General features: G+C 46.9%; 1 protein-coding gene across 4 annotated transcripts in view; it reads right to left on the reverse strand.

Annotated features, from left to right (window-relative positions):
• Positions 1 to 17,380, reverse strand: part of C5H8orf88 (chromosome 5 C8orf88 homolog) — a 269,905-nt gene that overhangs the window by 80,188 nt on the left and 172,337 nt on the right. The window lies entirely within an intron of this gene.

Below are 17,380 nucleotides of genomic sequence, written 5' to 3' on the forward strand. Positions count from 1 at the left end.
ACTGGTTTATCACTTCCTTATGCATTCTCCAGGTTAATACATCTGCCTCACAGTGTCTTCAAGGTTACAAATGTATTTTGCCGACCAATGAGAAAGAAGATGAGATTAGGGCTATTACATACTTGCTATAAATGTGTGCCAATATACATACTTATTTGCAGACATGCAAGAATATGATTTCAGTTTCTTATAGAGGAAGATTTAAAATGATGTAACTTTAATTGCCTACACATTTTCTATAAAGTGGTGTTGGAGTATTTCCTACTTTGTGGAAAGGCATTCAGAATTTTTATGACTCCGAAAACACATGAATATTACAGCTCATTTCTATCTATACTCTGAATGTAACGCGTTTCACACTTTCTAGCAGCACCTTCTTAAGCACACATCAACCAAAGTACCAAAAATCTTCAAGCAGCATTTTTGTTTTAACCAGTTACACTGTGACTCTGCACCTTTAATTAGATTTTCTTTATTATGATTATATTTTTTTGTGCTGCTGCTTTTTTGAGATTAAAGAGAAACCTCTTGTAAAAAATTCCTGCCCTTTATCGAAGTGTCCCCAAATAATGGCACTGCACAAGGTACAATGAATTACAGAAACTCTCTATAGAATATTAATAGGTGCTTTGCGATAACAGTTTATGAACCAGGATGTGGAAAGTGACCTGGGAAAAGGTGTGTACACACGGTGAGATATTTTCTTTCGATTTTGACTATATAGTAAAAATCGCAAGAAAAGTTAGTACAGATCGCAAGGTGAAAGTCACCTTGCGATCCCTATTCGATCCCAATGCGCGGTCCCGCCAGGTCGGCATCGCAATCCTTGCTAGATCGGTGTACTATCTAGTTCATCTCAAATGTCAATTACATCTCACATAAACCAAAATCTCACATAAGCCAAAATCGTAAGCACACATAGTCCATATCTCAAGACAAGTTAGTCAAAATCGGTGGTGCTGGGCTCCGGGGAGTTCAAGGGAAATAGCATAGTCAAAATCGTCCATAGCAAGGATCTCACCGTGTGTACACACCTTAAGATGTATTTGGCAGTGTGTAGTTGGATATTTAAGAGAAGCGTAAAACAATACAGTATATTCTTTCAAAGGCCAACCTCTGACAAGTCACCCTCCCAAAATAACAGCGGCCACTGTCCTGACATCTTCAGAACATGGAGAACTGATAGGAACCGGGAAAACTTACTTCACAGAAAATAGGATTTTGGTACTTACCAGGTAAATCCTTTTCTTTGAATCCATAGGGGGCACTGGAGTACTCTTGGGATATGGACGGCGTAGCAGAAACAAAGGCACTGAATATTTAAATTTAGAACTCTCCACCCCTCCATATCCCAGAGTACCTCAGTGTACGACCTCAGTGTTTTTTACTGAGCGAACAAGAACTATAGAGAGGTTGACAATGGAGAATTCCTATCACATAACGGACAACAACAAAGTTGACCCATAACGTTACTGTCAACTAAACAGTTGACACCATAACCGATAGACCTTTATAATTTGAACCAATCGGTGAAAATTTGTTACCATAAGCTCCTCTGAGCCTAATACAACCCTGGTAAAATGTGTTACCATAAGCTCCTCTGAGCTTAAAACAACCCAGGTAAAACTGCTCTGGGTGGGCGTCCAGTGCCCCCTATGGATTCAAAGAAAAGGATTTACCTGGTAAGTACCAAAATCCTATTTTCTTTTTCATCCACTAGGGGTCACTGGAGTACTCTTGGGACGTACCAAAGCTTCCCTCGTGGGCGGGAGAGCTGTTTGACACCTGTAACAGTAGACGGCCAAAGCTAGATGCTGATGCCGCAACCGTTTCATAACGTGTAAATGCGCACAAACGTGTGCACTGAAGGCTATGTAGCCGCGTCGTAAACGCTCCACGACCAGCTGGTCATGACATTTCCACAGAACCTGTGGGATGAGCTATTACTGACATAGGCGACTGTAACCTAGCCTTAAAGTAAGCCTGACTTGTAGTCATTTTTATCCAACTGGATAATGTCTGCTGAGAAACTGGCTAACTCCAGTTGGCAGCATCATAGATAACAAACAACGTATACGTATTACGTACTGTAGACGTTCGGGACATATAGACGCGTAACGCGTGTACCACATTCTGAATTCTAGAATGTGCTGTCAACACAGGAACCACTATTGGTTTATTGATGTGAAGAATAAGAAATCGGAATTAGTCCGAAGTTCTGCTTTGTTATGAGAAAATTCAAATACGGTGGCTTGGAATACAAGGCACCCAAATATGAAAACCAAACCCCTTGCCGAAGCTACGGCTAGAAGAAAAACGTTTTCCAATTGAGAAACTTAATCCCCATTTGTTGTAAGGGTTCAAAAATATGAAAACTGTAAGAAATCTGAACCCAGCTTCAAGTCGCATGGCGCTGTAGGTGGGATAAATGGAGGCTGCACTTTGATGACACCTTGTAAAAAAGGTGTGTACCGACGCAATAGATTCAAACGTCTGCGAAAATAAATTGACCACACAGATACCTGCACCCTCAGTGCAGATAAACGCAGTTCTCCATCCCACCCCGTCTGTAAATAACAGAATACGGGCAACTTGAAAGGTGATGTCGGAAACTTCTGAGCTTCACACCCACCTATATAGGCACACCAAATTTTGTAATAATGAGCTGCCGTAAGCGGCTTCCTAGCTCGTAACATGGTTGGTATAACCGATACTGTAATGCCCTATGTATTTTCTTAAGAGGGCGGTCTGAACCCCCACCCCGTCAACCGCAGCCGCGGTACATATGTGAATAGGGGTAAACGAACGGTCCCTGTTGTAACAGGTTGGACGTATTATGAGGGGGCCAAGATCGTGTGCAAGTATTCCTTGGAGCCTCGAGAAGCAAGCTCTCCGAAACCCATGAGATATCACTAGTATGACTGTGACGAACTGTCTTATGATCCGTTTTAGCAACGGAGAGAGAGAAAGAGAGCAGCGGAAAATGGTGGAGCCAGATACACGAAGCTGTATGACCACACGAATGTGAGAACCTCCACTGCCACTGCTCTTGTGATCTGTCGTTCTGTACACATACTGAGCGTTTGTAATTGTGGCGAGATGCCATCATGTATACCTGAGGGTAACCCCACTTGTGGATTCACATATGAAACACCTGTGGATTAAATGCCCAGTTTTATGGATAAAAATACCGACGATTGAGATCATCTGTCTAACAGATGTCCACTCCCGGAATGAACCCCGTAGACAACATCACCTAATGGTGTTCTGGGCAATTGAGGATTCGAGCTACCTGCCGCATTGCCATGCGGTGCAAAGTAGCGGAAGACGGTTGCCGGGCCGCTGTCGCTAGCCAAGCTGCGGCGGGTCTCCCCTCTGGGCGCTGCATCCTATACAGCTCTGACGGCGCCCTGGTCGTTTTAGACGGAGCGCCTAGGTTGGAAGAACAAAGCGGCAGACGGAGCGCTGGACGGAGCGGCTGGTGAACGGGCACATCTAACGGACCCCACACAGCGGGGCGGCCGCCTTTATGCAACTGCCGTTGCGTTGTCTGACTGCACTTGGACAGACTGAAAACGAAGCATGTAGTGCATTGTAAATTGCACGGAGTTCCAGGACATTTATAGACCGCAATCTGTCGTGATCCGTTTTAGAACCCCTGTCGCTGATTTTTTTAACTACAACTCCTCAACCTCTGAGACTCTCGTCCAGAGTATATACACCCTCGCCCTGAAAGCCGGCGAACTAACGAGCTTTGAAAACACATCATTGTTCCTAATAGGCGAATACACCAATGTACCGCTAGTGTGCGTGGCTTTTGCACTAACTGTACTAGATGGTATATTTTCTTTCTGGTGTAGTAGGTAAATATCTTTGATTTACCGTATTTATAATCTTACCTAGGAACTGAAGTCGTTTAGACGGAATTAGATGCGATTGTTTTCGAACTTGACCTGCTACCGTGGTGTACGTTAGCAGCGCAAGTAAGATGAACTTCTGTTGAGACAGAGTTCTTATGAGCAGATTGTCTAAATATGTAACGATTGTCACCGCTAGGGCTCTGAAATGAGCTATTGCCACCAAAATCCCTTGGTGAATACCCGAGGCGCTGACAAGAGGCCAAACGGTAGAACCTGAAATGGTTAATGGTTGTGATGTATTGCAAAACGCAAGAACCTGTGATGCGGTGACCAAACCGGAATGGGTAAATACGCATTGTAAAGATCAAGCGCAATTATGCAATCTTGTGGCTTCAAATATGCAAGTACTAACTGCAGTAAATCCATTTCCAACTGTAGTAAGTGACTTGCTGATTGAGACTGCGACGGAGCCCTCCGGCTTCGCTACCCCAAACAGAGGGGAATAAGTAACCCTGACTCTGTTGGTGTACCAGGTGTGGAAATAAAAACAGCTGAAACCCGCAGATGTAAATAGCTGATACATCCATGAGTGGATGTTTGGAAACCCGGCAAATGTCACGTGTAAAGGCGCGCTTCCACAATTGGAAATTCTAGATGGCCTGAGAGGCCGTTAAGCCACTGGCTTGTTGACTTTAGCACTATGGCATTACAAGTCGTGACTGTTTTTGTACCACAGCCTTGAAAAGACTGAAGTCTAAAGGGATTAAACGTCGGCCAAAGTATTTTGTCTGACTATCAAATTTAGGACCAAACAAGTTCTGGCCTTGTTTTGGTGAAACTAGCGACGATGAAAAGCGAGAATCGTGTTAGCAGAAGCTTTACAGAGATACTCTGCAGCTTTTTATTAACAGTGATCGTCATTGTTTCCATACATATAGTGTCTAGTGACCCAAATGTATCCTGTTTATAATGTTTGTCACAGACGAATTCACCAATGACGTATTGTCCCATTTAGATGTGGAAACGGGTAAATAGAGTTAACTGTTAGTCAGATATTTTAAATAATAACTCATTGAAAATCTGTTGTTTATGAAAATCGACAGATTAGATGTTAGAGTCTACCTAATCTCTGTGAATTTGAGACACTGACTCACTGTTATTAGTAATGTATGGTTGTCAAAACCCCGCACTATCTGACTGCTGGTCTAATGTACCCTTCTCAGTCGTAGGTACCGCTGTGAGGTTTGTATAATTGTCAGATTAAATTATAAGACCATATAAATTAACACCCTGGTACCCAAAGGGAAATTGGGCTTTTGGAAAGACTGAGAATCCTTTGTTAGAGCTGGCGGAGTAACTTTCGAGACTCCGATCTTACCGCTTCTGTCGAGCGGCGTTATGCTTAACATAGGATCTGGGACTGACCCTGCTTCCGGAGTGGAAACGTACAAACCAACAGAATTTGCGGTAGATTTATGTACCGACATTATAGTAAACCTTATATTTAGTCTGTGTTGGAGGCTTACTCCTTATACAGACAGACACCACAATAGCCAAAGGACAGACTTAAAGTGCGTAATATATATATATATATATATATATATATATTTATGGCTAAATATATTTATGGCTAAATACAGTTTACGTGGGCCTATGTGAAACCTGAACCAAATTTTTTTTTTTCCCCTAACACCCCTGCGCCTCTGGTGGCGAAGAGATGTAGTGTAGGAATGTTCTGGAATTATGGCAGCAACAGGAAACATGATTAAAAATGGCCCCCATGCCATGCTTACATTGTAACTCATAGGAGAAATTACAATACCTGCTGCCCCTGATAATCACATATACACTGATAATCACAGTCCAGTTGATTCACATGCAGGTTACAATACAATCACAGGCAGATGACATTTAATATAAGCTCTGCCTTTAATATCTTCTATAGATTCTGTTAATATTAATAACTTCTATAGATAAATAAATATATAGGCTCAACAGCCTATTACACTTGTAGCATCTGGCAGCTGCAGCAACGCAGTAATCTGCCAGGTGGCCCACTCCCTCCCCCTTCCCTGTACTCCCTGTAGCGCTGTGTCTCAGCGGGGAGCTGGGAAGCTTATTGCAGGGAGGCGAAGGACCATAACCCCGAGCAGCAGAGATCGGCTGGCCGGAGCGCGGCGCTGCTAGGCAAGCTGCCCGGGTATTAATTCTATGTGAGAGCACCGCTGTTCTCTGTGCGGCGGGTCTCCGTCCCTCCTCCTCTCTGTACTCCCTGTGTTAGCGGTGAGCCGGGACGCTCACTGCAGGGAGCGAAATACATGCAAAGTAGCGGAGGACGGTTGCCGGGCCGCTGTCGCTAGCCAAGCTGCGGCGGGTCTCCCCTCTGGGCGCTGCATCCTATACAGCTCTGACGGCGCCCTGGTCGTTTTAGACGGAGCGCCTCGGTTGGGAGAACAAAGCGGCAGACGGAGCAGCTGGTGAACGGGCACATCTAACGGACCCCACACAGCGGGGCGGCCGCCTGCGCTGACCGCCCCGTTTTCCCCAGCATACCTTATGTAAGAGGTCTGCGACGGGCATCTACGCTCAGAGCTCTCTGGTCGTAGCTGCGACGGGGCTTCTATGTGTAAGCTCCGTCCAGCTGCTTGATCCCTTCTTCATGGCTGTGACGGGGATTCTTTCTGTAAGCTCCGTCCAGCTCTTTGATCACTTTTTTATGGCTGTGACGGGGCTTCTTTATGTAAGTTCCGTCCAGCTGTTGCAGGCCAGTGGGCCTGTGGCTGTGAGGGTGCTCTTTGTGAGGACCGACACGCCATGCGCTGTGCTGCAGCGGCACTATCCCGGACCCATGTTTTTCAATAAACTGGGAAGGGATGTGCTATAATAAAAAGTAAAAAGTAAAAATGAAAAATTAATAAAAATCTTCCACAAAGTGTGGGAACTCCCACAAGCCGTTGTTAGTGCGTTAGTGAGCACGGAAAAAACACTGAGGTCGTACACAGAGGTACTCTGGGATATGGAGGGGTGGAGTTCTAAATTTAAATATTCAGTGCCTTTGTTTCTGCTACGCCGTCCATATCCCAAGAGTACTCCAGTGACCCCTAGTGGATGAAAAAGAAAGGGTAGTGGACAAGTTAAATAGCCTCCCATCAGAGGTGGTAGAGGATAAGACAGTAGGAGCAATTTAAACATTCACTGGATAGACATAAGGATATCCTTACAAAGGAATAAGGATCAAATAAGGTTTGAGGTAAAAAATAAGAATTTACTTACCGATAATTCTATTTCTCGTAGTCCGTAGTGGATGCTGGGGACTCTGTAAGGACCATGGGGAATAGCGGCTCCGCAGGAGACTGGGCACATCTAAAGAAAGCTTTAGGACTATCTGGTGTGCACTGGCTCCTCCCCCTATGACCCTCCTCCAAGCCTCAGTTAGGATACTGTGCCCGGACGAGCGTACACAATAAGGAAGGATTTTGAATCCCGGGTAAGACTCATACCAGCCACACCAATCACACCGTACAACTTGTGATCTGAACCCAGTTAACAGCATGATAACAGAGGAGCCTCTAGAAAATATGGCTCACTACAGCAATAACCCGATGTTTTGGTAACAATAACTATGTACCAGTATTGCAGACAATCCGCACTTGGGATGGGCGCCCAGCATCCACTACGGACTACGAGAAATAGAATTATCGGTAAGTAAATTCTTATTTTCTCTAACGTCCTAAGTGGATGCTGGGGACTCTGTAAGGACCATGGGGATTATACCAAAGCTCCCAAACGGGCGGGAGAGTGCGGATGACTCTGCAGCACCAATTGAGAGAACTCCAGGTCCTCCTCAGCCAGGGTATCAATTTTGTAGAATTTTACAAACGTATTTGCTCCTGACCAAGTAGCTGCTCGGCAAAGTTGTAAAGCCGAGACCCCTCGGGCAGCCGCCCAAGATGAGCCCACCTTCCTTGTGGAGTGGGCATTTACAGATTTTTGGCTGTGGCAGGCCTGCCACAGAATGTGCAAGCTGAATTGTACTACAAATCCAACGAGCAATAGTCTGCTTAGAAGCAGGAGCACCCAGCTTGTTGGGTGCATACAGGATAAACAGCGAGTCAGATTTTCTGACTCCAGCCGTCCTGGAAACATATATTTTCAGGGCACTGACAACGTCTAGCAACTTGGAGTCCTCCAAGTCCCTAGTAGCCGCAGGCACCACAATAGGTTGGTTCAGGTGAAACGCTGAAACCACCTTAGGGAGAAACTGAGGACGAGTCCTCAATTCCGCCCTGTCCGAATGGAAAATCAGATAAGGGCTTTTACAGGATAAAGCCGCCAATTCTGACACGCGCCTGGCCCAGGCCAGGGCCAACAGCATGACCACTTTCCATGTGAGATATTTTAACTCCACAGATTTAAGTGGTTCAAACCAATGTGACTTTTGGAACCCAAAAAACTACATTGAGATCCCAAAGTGCCACTGGAGGCACAAAAGGAGGCTGTATATGCAGTACCCCTTTTACAAACGTCTGAACTTCAGGGACTGAAGCTAGTTATTTTTGGAAGAAAATTGACAGGGCCGAAATTTGAACCTTAATGGACCCCAATTTCAGGCCCATAGACACTCCTGTTTGCAGGAAATGTAGGAATCGACCCAGTTGAATTTCCTCCGTCGGGCCTTACTGGCCTCGCACCACGCAACATATTTTCGCCAAATGCGGTGATAATGTTTTGCGGTTACATCCTTCCTGGCTTTGATCAGGATAGGGATGCCTTCATCCGGAATGCCTTTTTTCCTTCAGGATCCGGCGTTCAACCGCCATGCCGTCAAACGCAGCCGCGGTAAGTCTTGGAACAGACAGGGTCCTTGTTGGAGCAGGTCCCTTCTTAGAGGTAGAGGCCACGGATCCTCCGTGAGCATCTCTTGAAGTTCCGGTTACCAAGTCCTTCTTGGCCAATCCGGAGCCACGAATATAGTGCTTACTCCTCTCCATATTATCAATCTCAGTACCTTGGGTATGAGAGGCAGAGGAGGGAACACATACACTGACTGGTACACCCAGGGTGTTACCAGAGCGTCTACAGCTATTGCCTGAGGGTCCCTTGACCTGGCGCAATACCTGTCGAGTTTTTCCCAACGGTTTATAATCATGTGGAAGACTTCTGGGTGAAGTCCCCACTCTCCCGGGTGGAGGTCTTGCTGAGGAAGTCTGCTTCCCAGTTGTCCACTCCCGGAATGAATACTGCTGACAGTGCTATCACATGATTTTCCGCCCAGCGAAGAATCCTTGCAGCTTCTGCCATTGCCCTCCTGCTTCTTGTGCCACCCTGTCTGTTTACGTGGGTGACTGCCGTGATGTTGTCCGACTGGATCAACACCGGCTGACCTTGAAGCAGAGGTCTTGCTAAGCTTAGAGCATTGTAAATGGCCCTTAGCTTCAGGATATTTATGTGAAGTGATGTCTCCAGGCTTGACCATAAGCCCTGGATATTCCTTCCCTGTGTGACTGCTCCCCAGCCTCGCAGGCTGGCATCCGTGGTCACCAGGACCCAGTCCTGAATGCCGAATCTGCGGCCCTCTAGAAGATGAGCACTCTGCAACCACCACAGGAGGGACACCCTTGTCCTTGGTGACAGGGTTATCCGCTGATGCATCTGAAGATGCGACCCGGACCATTTGTCCAGCAGGTCCCACTGGAAAGTTCTTGCGTGGAATCTCCGGGAGAAACACCTTTTTCTGGACTGTGTCCAGGATCATCCCTAGGAACAGAAGACAAGTCGTCGGAACCAGCTGCGATTTTGGAATATTGAGAATCCAATCGTGCTGCCGCAACACTACCTGAGATAGTGCTACACCGACCTCCAACTGTTCCCTGGATCTTACCCTTATCAGGGAATCGTCCAAGTAAGGGATAACTAAAATTCCCTTCCTTCGAAGGAATATCATCATTTCGGCCATTACCTTGGTAAAGACCCGGGGTGCCGTGGACCATCCATACGGCAGCGTCTGAACTGATAGTGACAGTTCTGTACCATAAACCTGAGGTACCCTTGGTGAGAAGGGTAAATTTTGACATGAAGGTAAGCATCCTTGATGTCCCGAGACATCATGTAGTCCCCTTCTTCCAGGTTCGCAATCACTGCTCTGAGTGACTCAATCTTGAATTTGAACCTCTGTATGTAAGTGTTCAAAGATTTTAGATTTAGAATCGGTCTCACCGAGCCGTCCGGCTTCGGTACCACAACAGTGTGGAATAATACCCCGTTCCCTGTCGCAGGAGGGGTACCTTGATTATCACCTGCTGGGAATACAGCTTGTGAATGGCTTCCAAAACTGTCTCCCTGTCAGGAGACATCGGTAAAGCCGACTTTAGGAAAACGGCGAGGGGGAGACGTCTCGAATTCTAATTTTTACCCCTGAGATATCATCTGAAGGATCCAGGGGTCTACTTGCGAGTGAGCCCACTGCGCGCTGAAATTCATTGAGACGGGCCCCCACCGTGCCTGATTCTGCTTGTAAAGCCCCAGCGTCATACTGAGGGCTTGGCAGAGGCGGGAGAGGGTTTCTGTTCCTGGGAACTGGCTGATTTCTGCAGCCTTTTTCCTCTCCCTCTGTCACGGGGCAGAAATGAGGAACATTTTGCCCGCTTGTCCACGAAAAAACTGCGCCTGATAATACGGCGTCTTCTCATGTTGAGAGGCGACCTGGGGTACAAACGTGGATTTCCCAGCTGTTGCCGTGGCCACCAGGTCTGAAAGACCGACCCCCAAATAACTCCTCCCCTTATTAAGGCAATACTTCCAAATGCCGTTTGGAATACGCATCACCTGACCACTGACGTGTCCATAACCCTCTACTGGTAGAAATGGACAACGCACTTAGACTTGATGCCAGTCGGCAAATATTCCGCTGTGCATCACGCATATATAGAAATGCATCTTTTAAATGCTCTATAGGCAAAAATATACTGTCCCTATCTAGGGTATCAATATTTTCAGTCAGGGAATCCGACCACGCCAACCCAGCACTGCACATCCAGGCTGAGGCGATTGCTGGTCGCAGTATAACACCAGTATGTGTGTAAATACATTTTAGGATACCCTCCTGCTTTCTATCAGCAGGATCCTTAAGGGCGGCCATCTCAGGAGAGGGTAGAGCCCTTACAAGCGTGTGAGCGCTTTATCCACCCTAGGGGGTGTTTCCCAACGCACCCTAACCTCTGGCGGGAAAGGATATAATGCCAATAACATTTTAGAAATTATCAGTTGTTATCGGGGGAAAACCACGCATCATCACACACCTCATTTAATTTCTCAGATTCAGGAAAACTACAGGTAGTTTTTCCTCACCTAACATAATACCCCTTTTTGGTGGTACTCGTATTATCAGAAATGTGTAAAACATTTTTCATTGCCTCAATCATGTAACGTGTGGCCCTACTGGAAGTCACATTTGTCTCTTCACCGTCGACACTGGAGTCAGTATCCGTGTCGGCGTCTATATCTGCCATCTGAGGTAACGGGCGCTTTAGAGCCCCTGACGGCCTATGAGACGTCTGGACAGGCACAAGCTGAGTAGCCGGCTGTCTCATGTCAACCACTGTCTTTTATACAGAGCTGACACTGTCACGTAATTCCTTCCAACAGTTCATCCACTCAGGTGTCGACCCCCTAGGGGGTGACATCACTATTACAGGCAATCTGCTCCGTCTCCACATCATTTTTCTCCTCATACATGTCGACACAAACGTACCGACATACAGCACACACACAGGGAATGCTCTGATAGAGGACAGGACCCCACTAGCCCTTTGGGGAGACAGAGGGAGAGTTTGCCAGCACACACCAAAGCGCTATATATATACAGGGATAACCTTATATAAGTGTTTTTCCCCTTATAGCTGCTGTATTGTTAATACTGCGCCTAATTAGTGCCCCCCTCTCTTTTTTAACCCTTTCTGTAGTGTAGTGACTGCAGGGGAGAGCCAGGGGAGCTTCCCTCCAACGGAGCTGTGAGGGAAAATGGCGCCAGTGTGCTGAGGAGATAGGCTCCGCCCCTTTTGCGCGGACTTTTCTCCTGCTTTTTTATGGATTCTGGCAGGGGTTAAAATTCATCCATATAGCCCTGGGGGCTATATGTGATGTATTTTCGCCAGCCAAGGTGTTTTTATTGCTGCTCAGGGCGCCCCCCCCTAGCGCCCTGCACCCTCAGTGACCGAAGTGTGAAGTGTGCCGAGGAGCAATGGCGCACAGCTGCAGTGCTGTGCGCTACCTTGGTGAAGACAGGATGTCTTCTGCCGCCGATTTTCCGGACCTCTTCTGTCTTCTGGCTCTGTAAGGGGGCCGGCGGCGCGGCTCTGGGACCCATCCATGGCTGGGCCTGTGATCGTCCCTCTGGAGCTAATGTCCAGTAGCCTAAGAAGCCCAATCCACTCTGCACGCAGGTGAGTTCGCTTCTTCTCCCCTTAGTCCCTCGATGCAGTGAGCCTTTTGCCAGCAGGTCTCACTGAAAATAAAAAACCTAAACTAAAACTTTCACTAAGAAGCTCAGGAGAGCCCCTAGTGTGCACCCTTCTCGTTCGGGCACAGAGATCTAACTGAGGCTTGGAGGAGGGTCATAGGGGGAGGAGCCAGTGCACACCAGATAGTCCTAAAGCTTTCTTTAGATGTGCCCAGTCTCATGCGGAGCCGCTATTCCCCATGGTCCTTACAGAGTCCCCAGCATCCACTTAGGACGTTAGAGAAATATGGTGTAAAAAACAGGCAGACTAGATGGGCCAAGTAGTTCTTATCTGCAGTCACATTCTATGTTTCTAAGTACCATGCAACTCTGCTAGTGTCAGGTGTCTTTTTATGCCAAAAATGCATTAATATGATAATATGACTGATTAATATGATATGCAACACTTGTATATCTGTGTGCAACAGAGTCTGTATACAGTATGAAGCATAATGCAACTTGGTGTTGAAATAGCTGCCGCTGCTGCATTGTAGCGCTTTGTGTACAGATTCCGAGACTCCACTGCACACAATTATACAATATCGCAGTGCGACCAAGAAGCCCGATGGTAGCAAAGTCTCACTGGACCTGTTTGGTGTAACTGCAGCAATGTTGTATGAGGACACATCTATAGATCTCTCACGGAGGAGGATCTGTAGTGAGTGTGCTAAAAGCAAGCAACAGTTATTAGCAATGGAATATTACAAGTTCATTAATGAAAGACAGTGGCAGTAAAAAAAATAAGAATTTACTTACCGATAATTCTATTTCTCGGAGTCCGTAGTGGATGCTGGGGTTCCTGAAAGGACCATGGGGAATAGCGGCTCCGCAGGAGACAGGGCACAAAAAGTAAAGCTTTAGGATCAGGTGGTGTGCACTGGCTCCTCCCCCTATGACCCTCCTCCAAGCCTCAGTTAGGATACTGTGCCCGGACGAGCGTACACAATAAGGAAGGATTTTGAATCCCGGGTAAGACTCCTACCAGCCACACCAATCACACTGTACAACCTGTGATCTGAACCCAGTTAACAGTATGATAACAGCGGAGCCTCTGAAAAGATGGCTCACAACAATAATAACCCGATTTTTGTAACTATGTACAAGTATTGCAGATAATCCGCACTTGGGATGGGCGCCCAGCATCCACTACGGACTCCGAGAAATAGAATTATCGGTAAGTAAATTCTTATTTTCTCTATCGTCCTAGTGGATGCTGGGGTTCCTGAAAGGACCATGGGGATTATACCAAAGCTCCCAAACGGGCGGGAGAGTGCGGATGACTCTGCAGCACCGAATGAGAGAACTCCAGGTCCTCCTTAGCCAGGGTATCAAATTTGTAGGATTTTACAAACGTGTTTGCCCCTGACTAAATAGCCGCTCGGCAAAGTTGTAAAGCCGAGACCCCTCGGGCAGCCGCCCAAGATGAGCCCACCTTCCTTGTGGAATGGGCATTTACATATTTTGGCTGTGGCAGGCCTGCCACAGAATGTGCAAGCTGAATTGTATTACACATTCAACTAGCAATAGTCTGCTTAGAAGCAAGAGCACCCAGATTGTTGGGTGCATACAGGATAACAGCAAGTCAGTTTTCCTGACTCCAGCCGTCCTGGAACCTATATTTTCAGGGCCCTGACAACATCTAGCAACTTGGAGTCCTCCAAGTCCCTAGTAGGTGCAAGGCACCACAATAAACTGGTTCAGGTGAAACACTGACACCACCTTAGGGAGAGAACTGGGGACGAGTCCGCAGCTCTGCCCTGTCCAAATGGACAAACAGATATGGGCTTTTTTGAGAAAAAAACCACCAATTTGACACTCGCCTGGTCCAGGCCAGGGCCAAGAGCATGGTCACTTTTCATGTGAGATGCTTCAAAACCACAGATTTGACTGGTTTTAAACCAATGTGATTTGAGGAATCCCAGAACTACGTTGAGATCCCACAGTGCCACTGGAGGCACAAAGGGGTTGTATATGCAGTACTCCCTTGACAAACTTCTGGACTTCAGGAACTGAAGCCAATTTTTTTCTGGAAGAAAATCGACAGGGCCGAAATTTGAACCTTAATGGACCCCAATTTGAGGCCCATAGACACTCCTGTTTGCAGGAAATGTAGGAATCGACCGAGTTGAAATTTCTTCGTGGGGCCTTTCTGGTCTCGCACCACGCAACATATTTTTTCCACATGTGGTGATAATGTTGTGCGGTCACCTCCTTTCTGGCTTTGACCAGGGTAGGAATGACCTCTTCCGGAATGCCTTTTTCCCTTAGGATCCGGCGTTCCACCGCCATGCCGTCAAACGCAGCTGCGGTAAGTCTTGGAACAGACATGGTACTTGCTGAAACAAGTCCCTTCTTAGCGGCAGAGGCCATAAGTCCTCTGTGAGCATCTCTTGAAGTTCCGGGTACCAAGTCCTTCTTGGCCAATCCGGAGCCATGAGTATAGTTCTTACTCCTCTACGTCTTATAATTCTCAGTACCTTAGGTATGATAAGCAGAGGATGGAACACATACAACGACTGGTACACCCACGGTGTTACCAGAACGTCCACAGCTATTGCCTGAGGGTCTCTTAACCTGGCGCAATACCTGTCCCGTTTTTTGTTCAGACGGGACGCCATCATGTCCACCTTTGGTATTTCCCAACGGTTTACAATCATGTGGAAAACTTCCCGATGAAGTTTCCACTCTGCCGGGTGGAGGTCGTGCCTGCTGAGGAAGTCTGCTTCCCAGTTTCCATTCCCGGAATGAAACACTGCTGACAGTGCTATCACATGATTTTCCGCCCAGCGAAAAGTCCTTGCAGTTTTTGCCATTGCCCTCCTGCTTCTTGTGCCGCCCTGTCTATTTACGTTGGCGACTGCCGTGATGTTTTTCCCACTGGATCAATACCGGCTGACCTTGAAGCAGAGGTCTTGCTAAGCTTAGAGCATTATAAATTTAGCCTTAGCTCCAGTATATTTATGTGGAGAAAAGTCTCCAGACTTGATCACACTCCCTGGAAATTTTTTTTTTCTTTGTGTGACTGCTCCCCAGCCTCTCGGGCTGGCCTCTGTGGTCACCAGCATCCAATCCTGAATGCCGAATCTGCGGCCCTCTAGAAGATGAGCACTCTGTAACCACCACAGGAGAGACACCCTTGTCCTTGGATATAGGGTTATCCGCTGATGCATCTGAAGATGCGATCCGGACCATTTGTCCAGTAGATCCCACTGAAAAGTTCTTGCGTGAAATCTGCCGAATGGAATTGCTTCGTAGGAAGTCACCATTTTTACCATGGCCCTTGTGCAATGATGCACTGATTTTAGGAGGTTCCTGACTAGCTCGGATAACTCCCTGGCTTTCTCTTCCGAGAGAAACACCTTTTTCTGGACTGTGTCCAGAATCATCCCTAAGCACAGGAGACTTGTCGTCGGGATCAGCTGCGATTTTGGAATATTTAGAATCCACCCGTGCTGTTGTAGCAGTATCCGAGATAGTGCTACTCCGACCTCCAACTGTTCCCTGGACTTTGCCCTTATCAGGAGATCGTCCAAGTAAGGGATAATTAAGACGCCTTTTCTTCGAAGAAGAATCATCATTTCGGCCATTACCTTGGTAAAGACCCGGGGTGCCGTGGACAATCCAAACGGCAGCGTCTGAAACTGATAGTGACAGTTCTGTACCACGAACCTGAGGTACCCTTAGTAATAAGGGCAATTTTGGGACATGGAGGTAAGCATCCCTGATGTCTCGGGACACCATATAGTCCCCTTCTTCCTGGTTCGTTATCACTGCTCTGAGTGACTCCATCTTGATTTGAACCTTTGTAAGTGTTCAAATTTTTTTAGATTTAGAATAGGTCTCACCTAGCCTTCTGGCTTCAGTACCACAATATAGTGTGGAATAATACCCCTTTTCTTGTTGTAGGAGGGGTAATTTAATTATCACCTGCTGGGAATACAGCTTGTGAATTGTTTCCCTTACTGCCTCCTTGTCGGAGGGAGACCTTGGTAAAGCAGACTTCAGGAGCCTGCGAAGGGGAAACGTCTCGACATTCCAATCTGTACCCCTGGGATACTACTTGTAGGATCCAGGGGTCCTGTACGGTCTCAGCGTCATGCTGAGAGCTTGTCAGAAGCGGTGGAACGCTTCTGTTCCTGGGAATGGGCTGCCTGCTGCAGTCTTCTTCCCTTTCCTCTATCCCTGGGCAGATATGACTCTTATAGGGACGAAAGGACTGAGGCTGAAAAGACGGTGTCTTTTTCTGCAGAGATGTGACTTAGGGTAAAAACGGTGGATTTTCCAGCAGTTGCCTTGGCCACCAGGTCCGATGGACCGACCCCAAATAACTCCTCTTCCTTTATACGGCAATACACCTTTGTGCCGTTTGGAATCTGCATCACCTGACCACTGTCGTGTCCATAAACATCTTCTGGCAGATATGGACATCGCACTTACTCTTGATGCCAGAGTGCAAATATCCTCTGTGCATCTCGCATATATAGAAATGCATCTTTTAAATGCTCTATAGTCAATAAAATACTGTCCCTGTCAAGGGTATCAATATTTTTAGTCAGGGAATCCGACCAAGCCACCCCAGCTCTGCACATCCAGGCTGAGGCGATCGCTGGTCGCAGTATAACACCAGTATGTGTGTATATACTTTTTATGATATTTTCCAGCCTCCTGTCAGCTGGCTCCTTGAGGACGGCCCTATCTATAGACGGTACCGCCACTTGTTTTGATAAGCGTGTGAGCGCCTTATCCACCCTAAGGGGTGTTTCCCAACGCGCCCTAACATCTGGCGGGAAAGGGTATACCGCCAATAATTTTCTATCGGGGGGAACCCACGCATCATCACACACTTTATTTAATTTATCTGATTCAGGAAAAACTACGGTAGTTTTTTCACATCCCACATAATACCCTCTTTTGTGGTACTTGTAGTATCAGAAATATGTAACACCTCCTTCATTGCCCTTAACGTGTGGCCCTAATAAGGAATACGTTTGTTTATTCACCGTCGACACTGGATTCAGTGTCC

The sequence above is a fragment of the Pseudophryne corroboree genome, chromosome 5 (genome assembly GCF_028390025.1).
Source record: "Pseudophryne corroboree isolate aPseCor3 chromosome 5, aPseCor3.hap2, whole genome shotgun sequence".
In the NCBI taxonomy this organism is placed as follows: Eukaryota; Metazoa; Chordata; class Amphibia; order Anura; family Myobatrachidae; genus Pseudophryne; species Pseudophryne corroboree.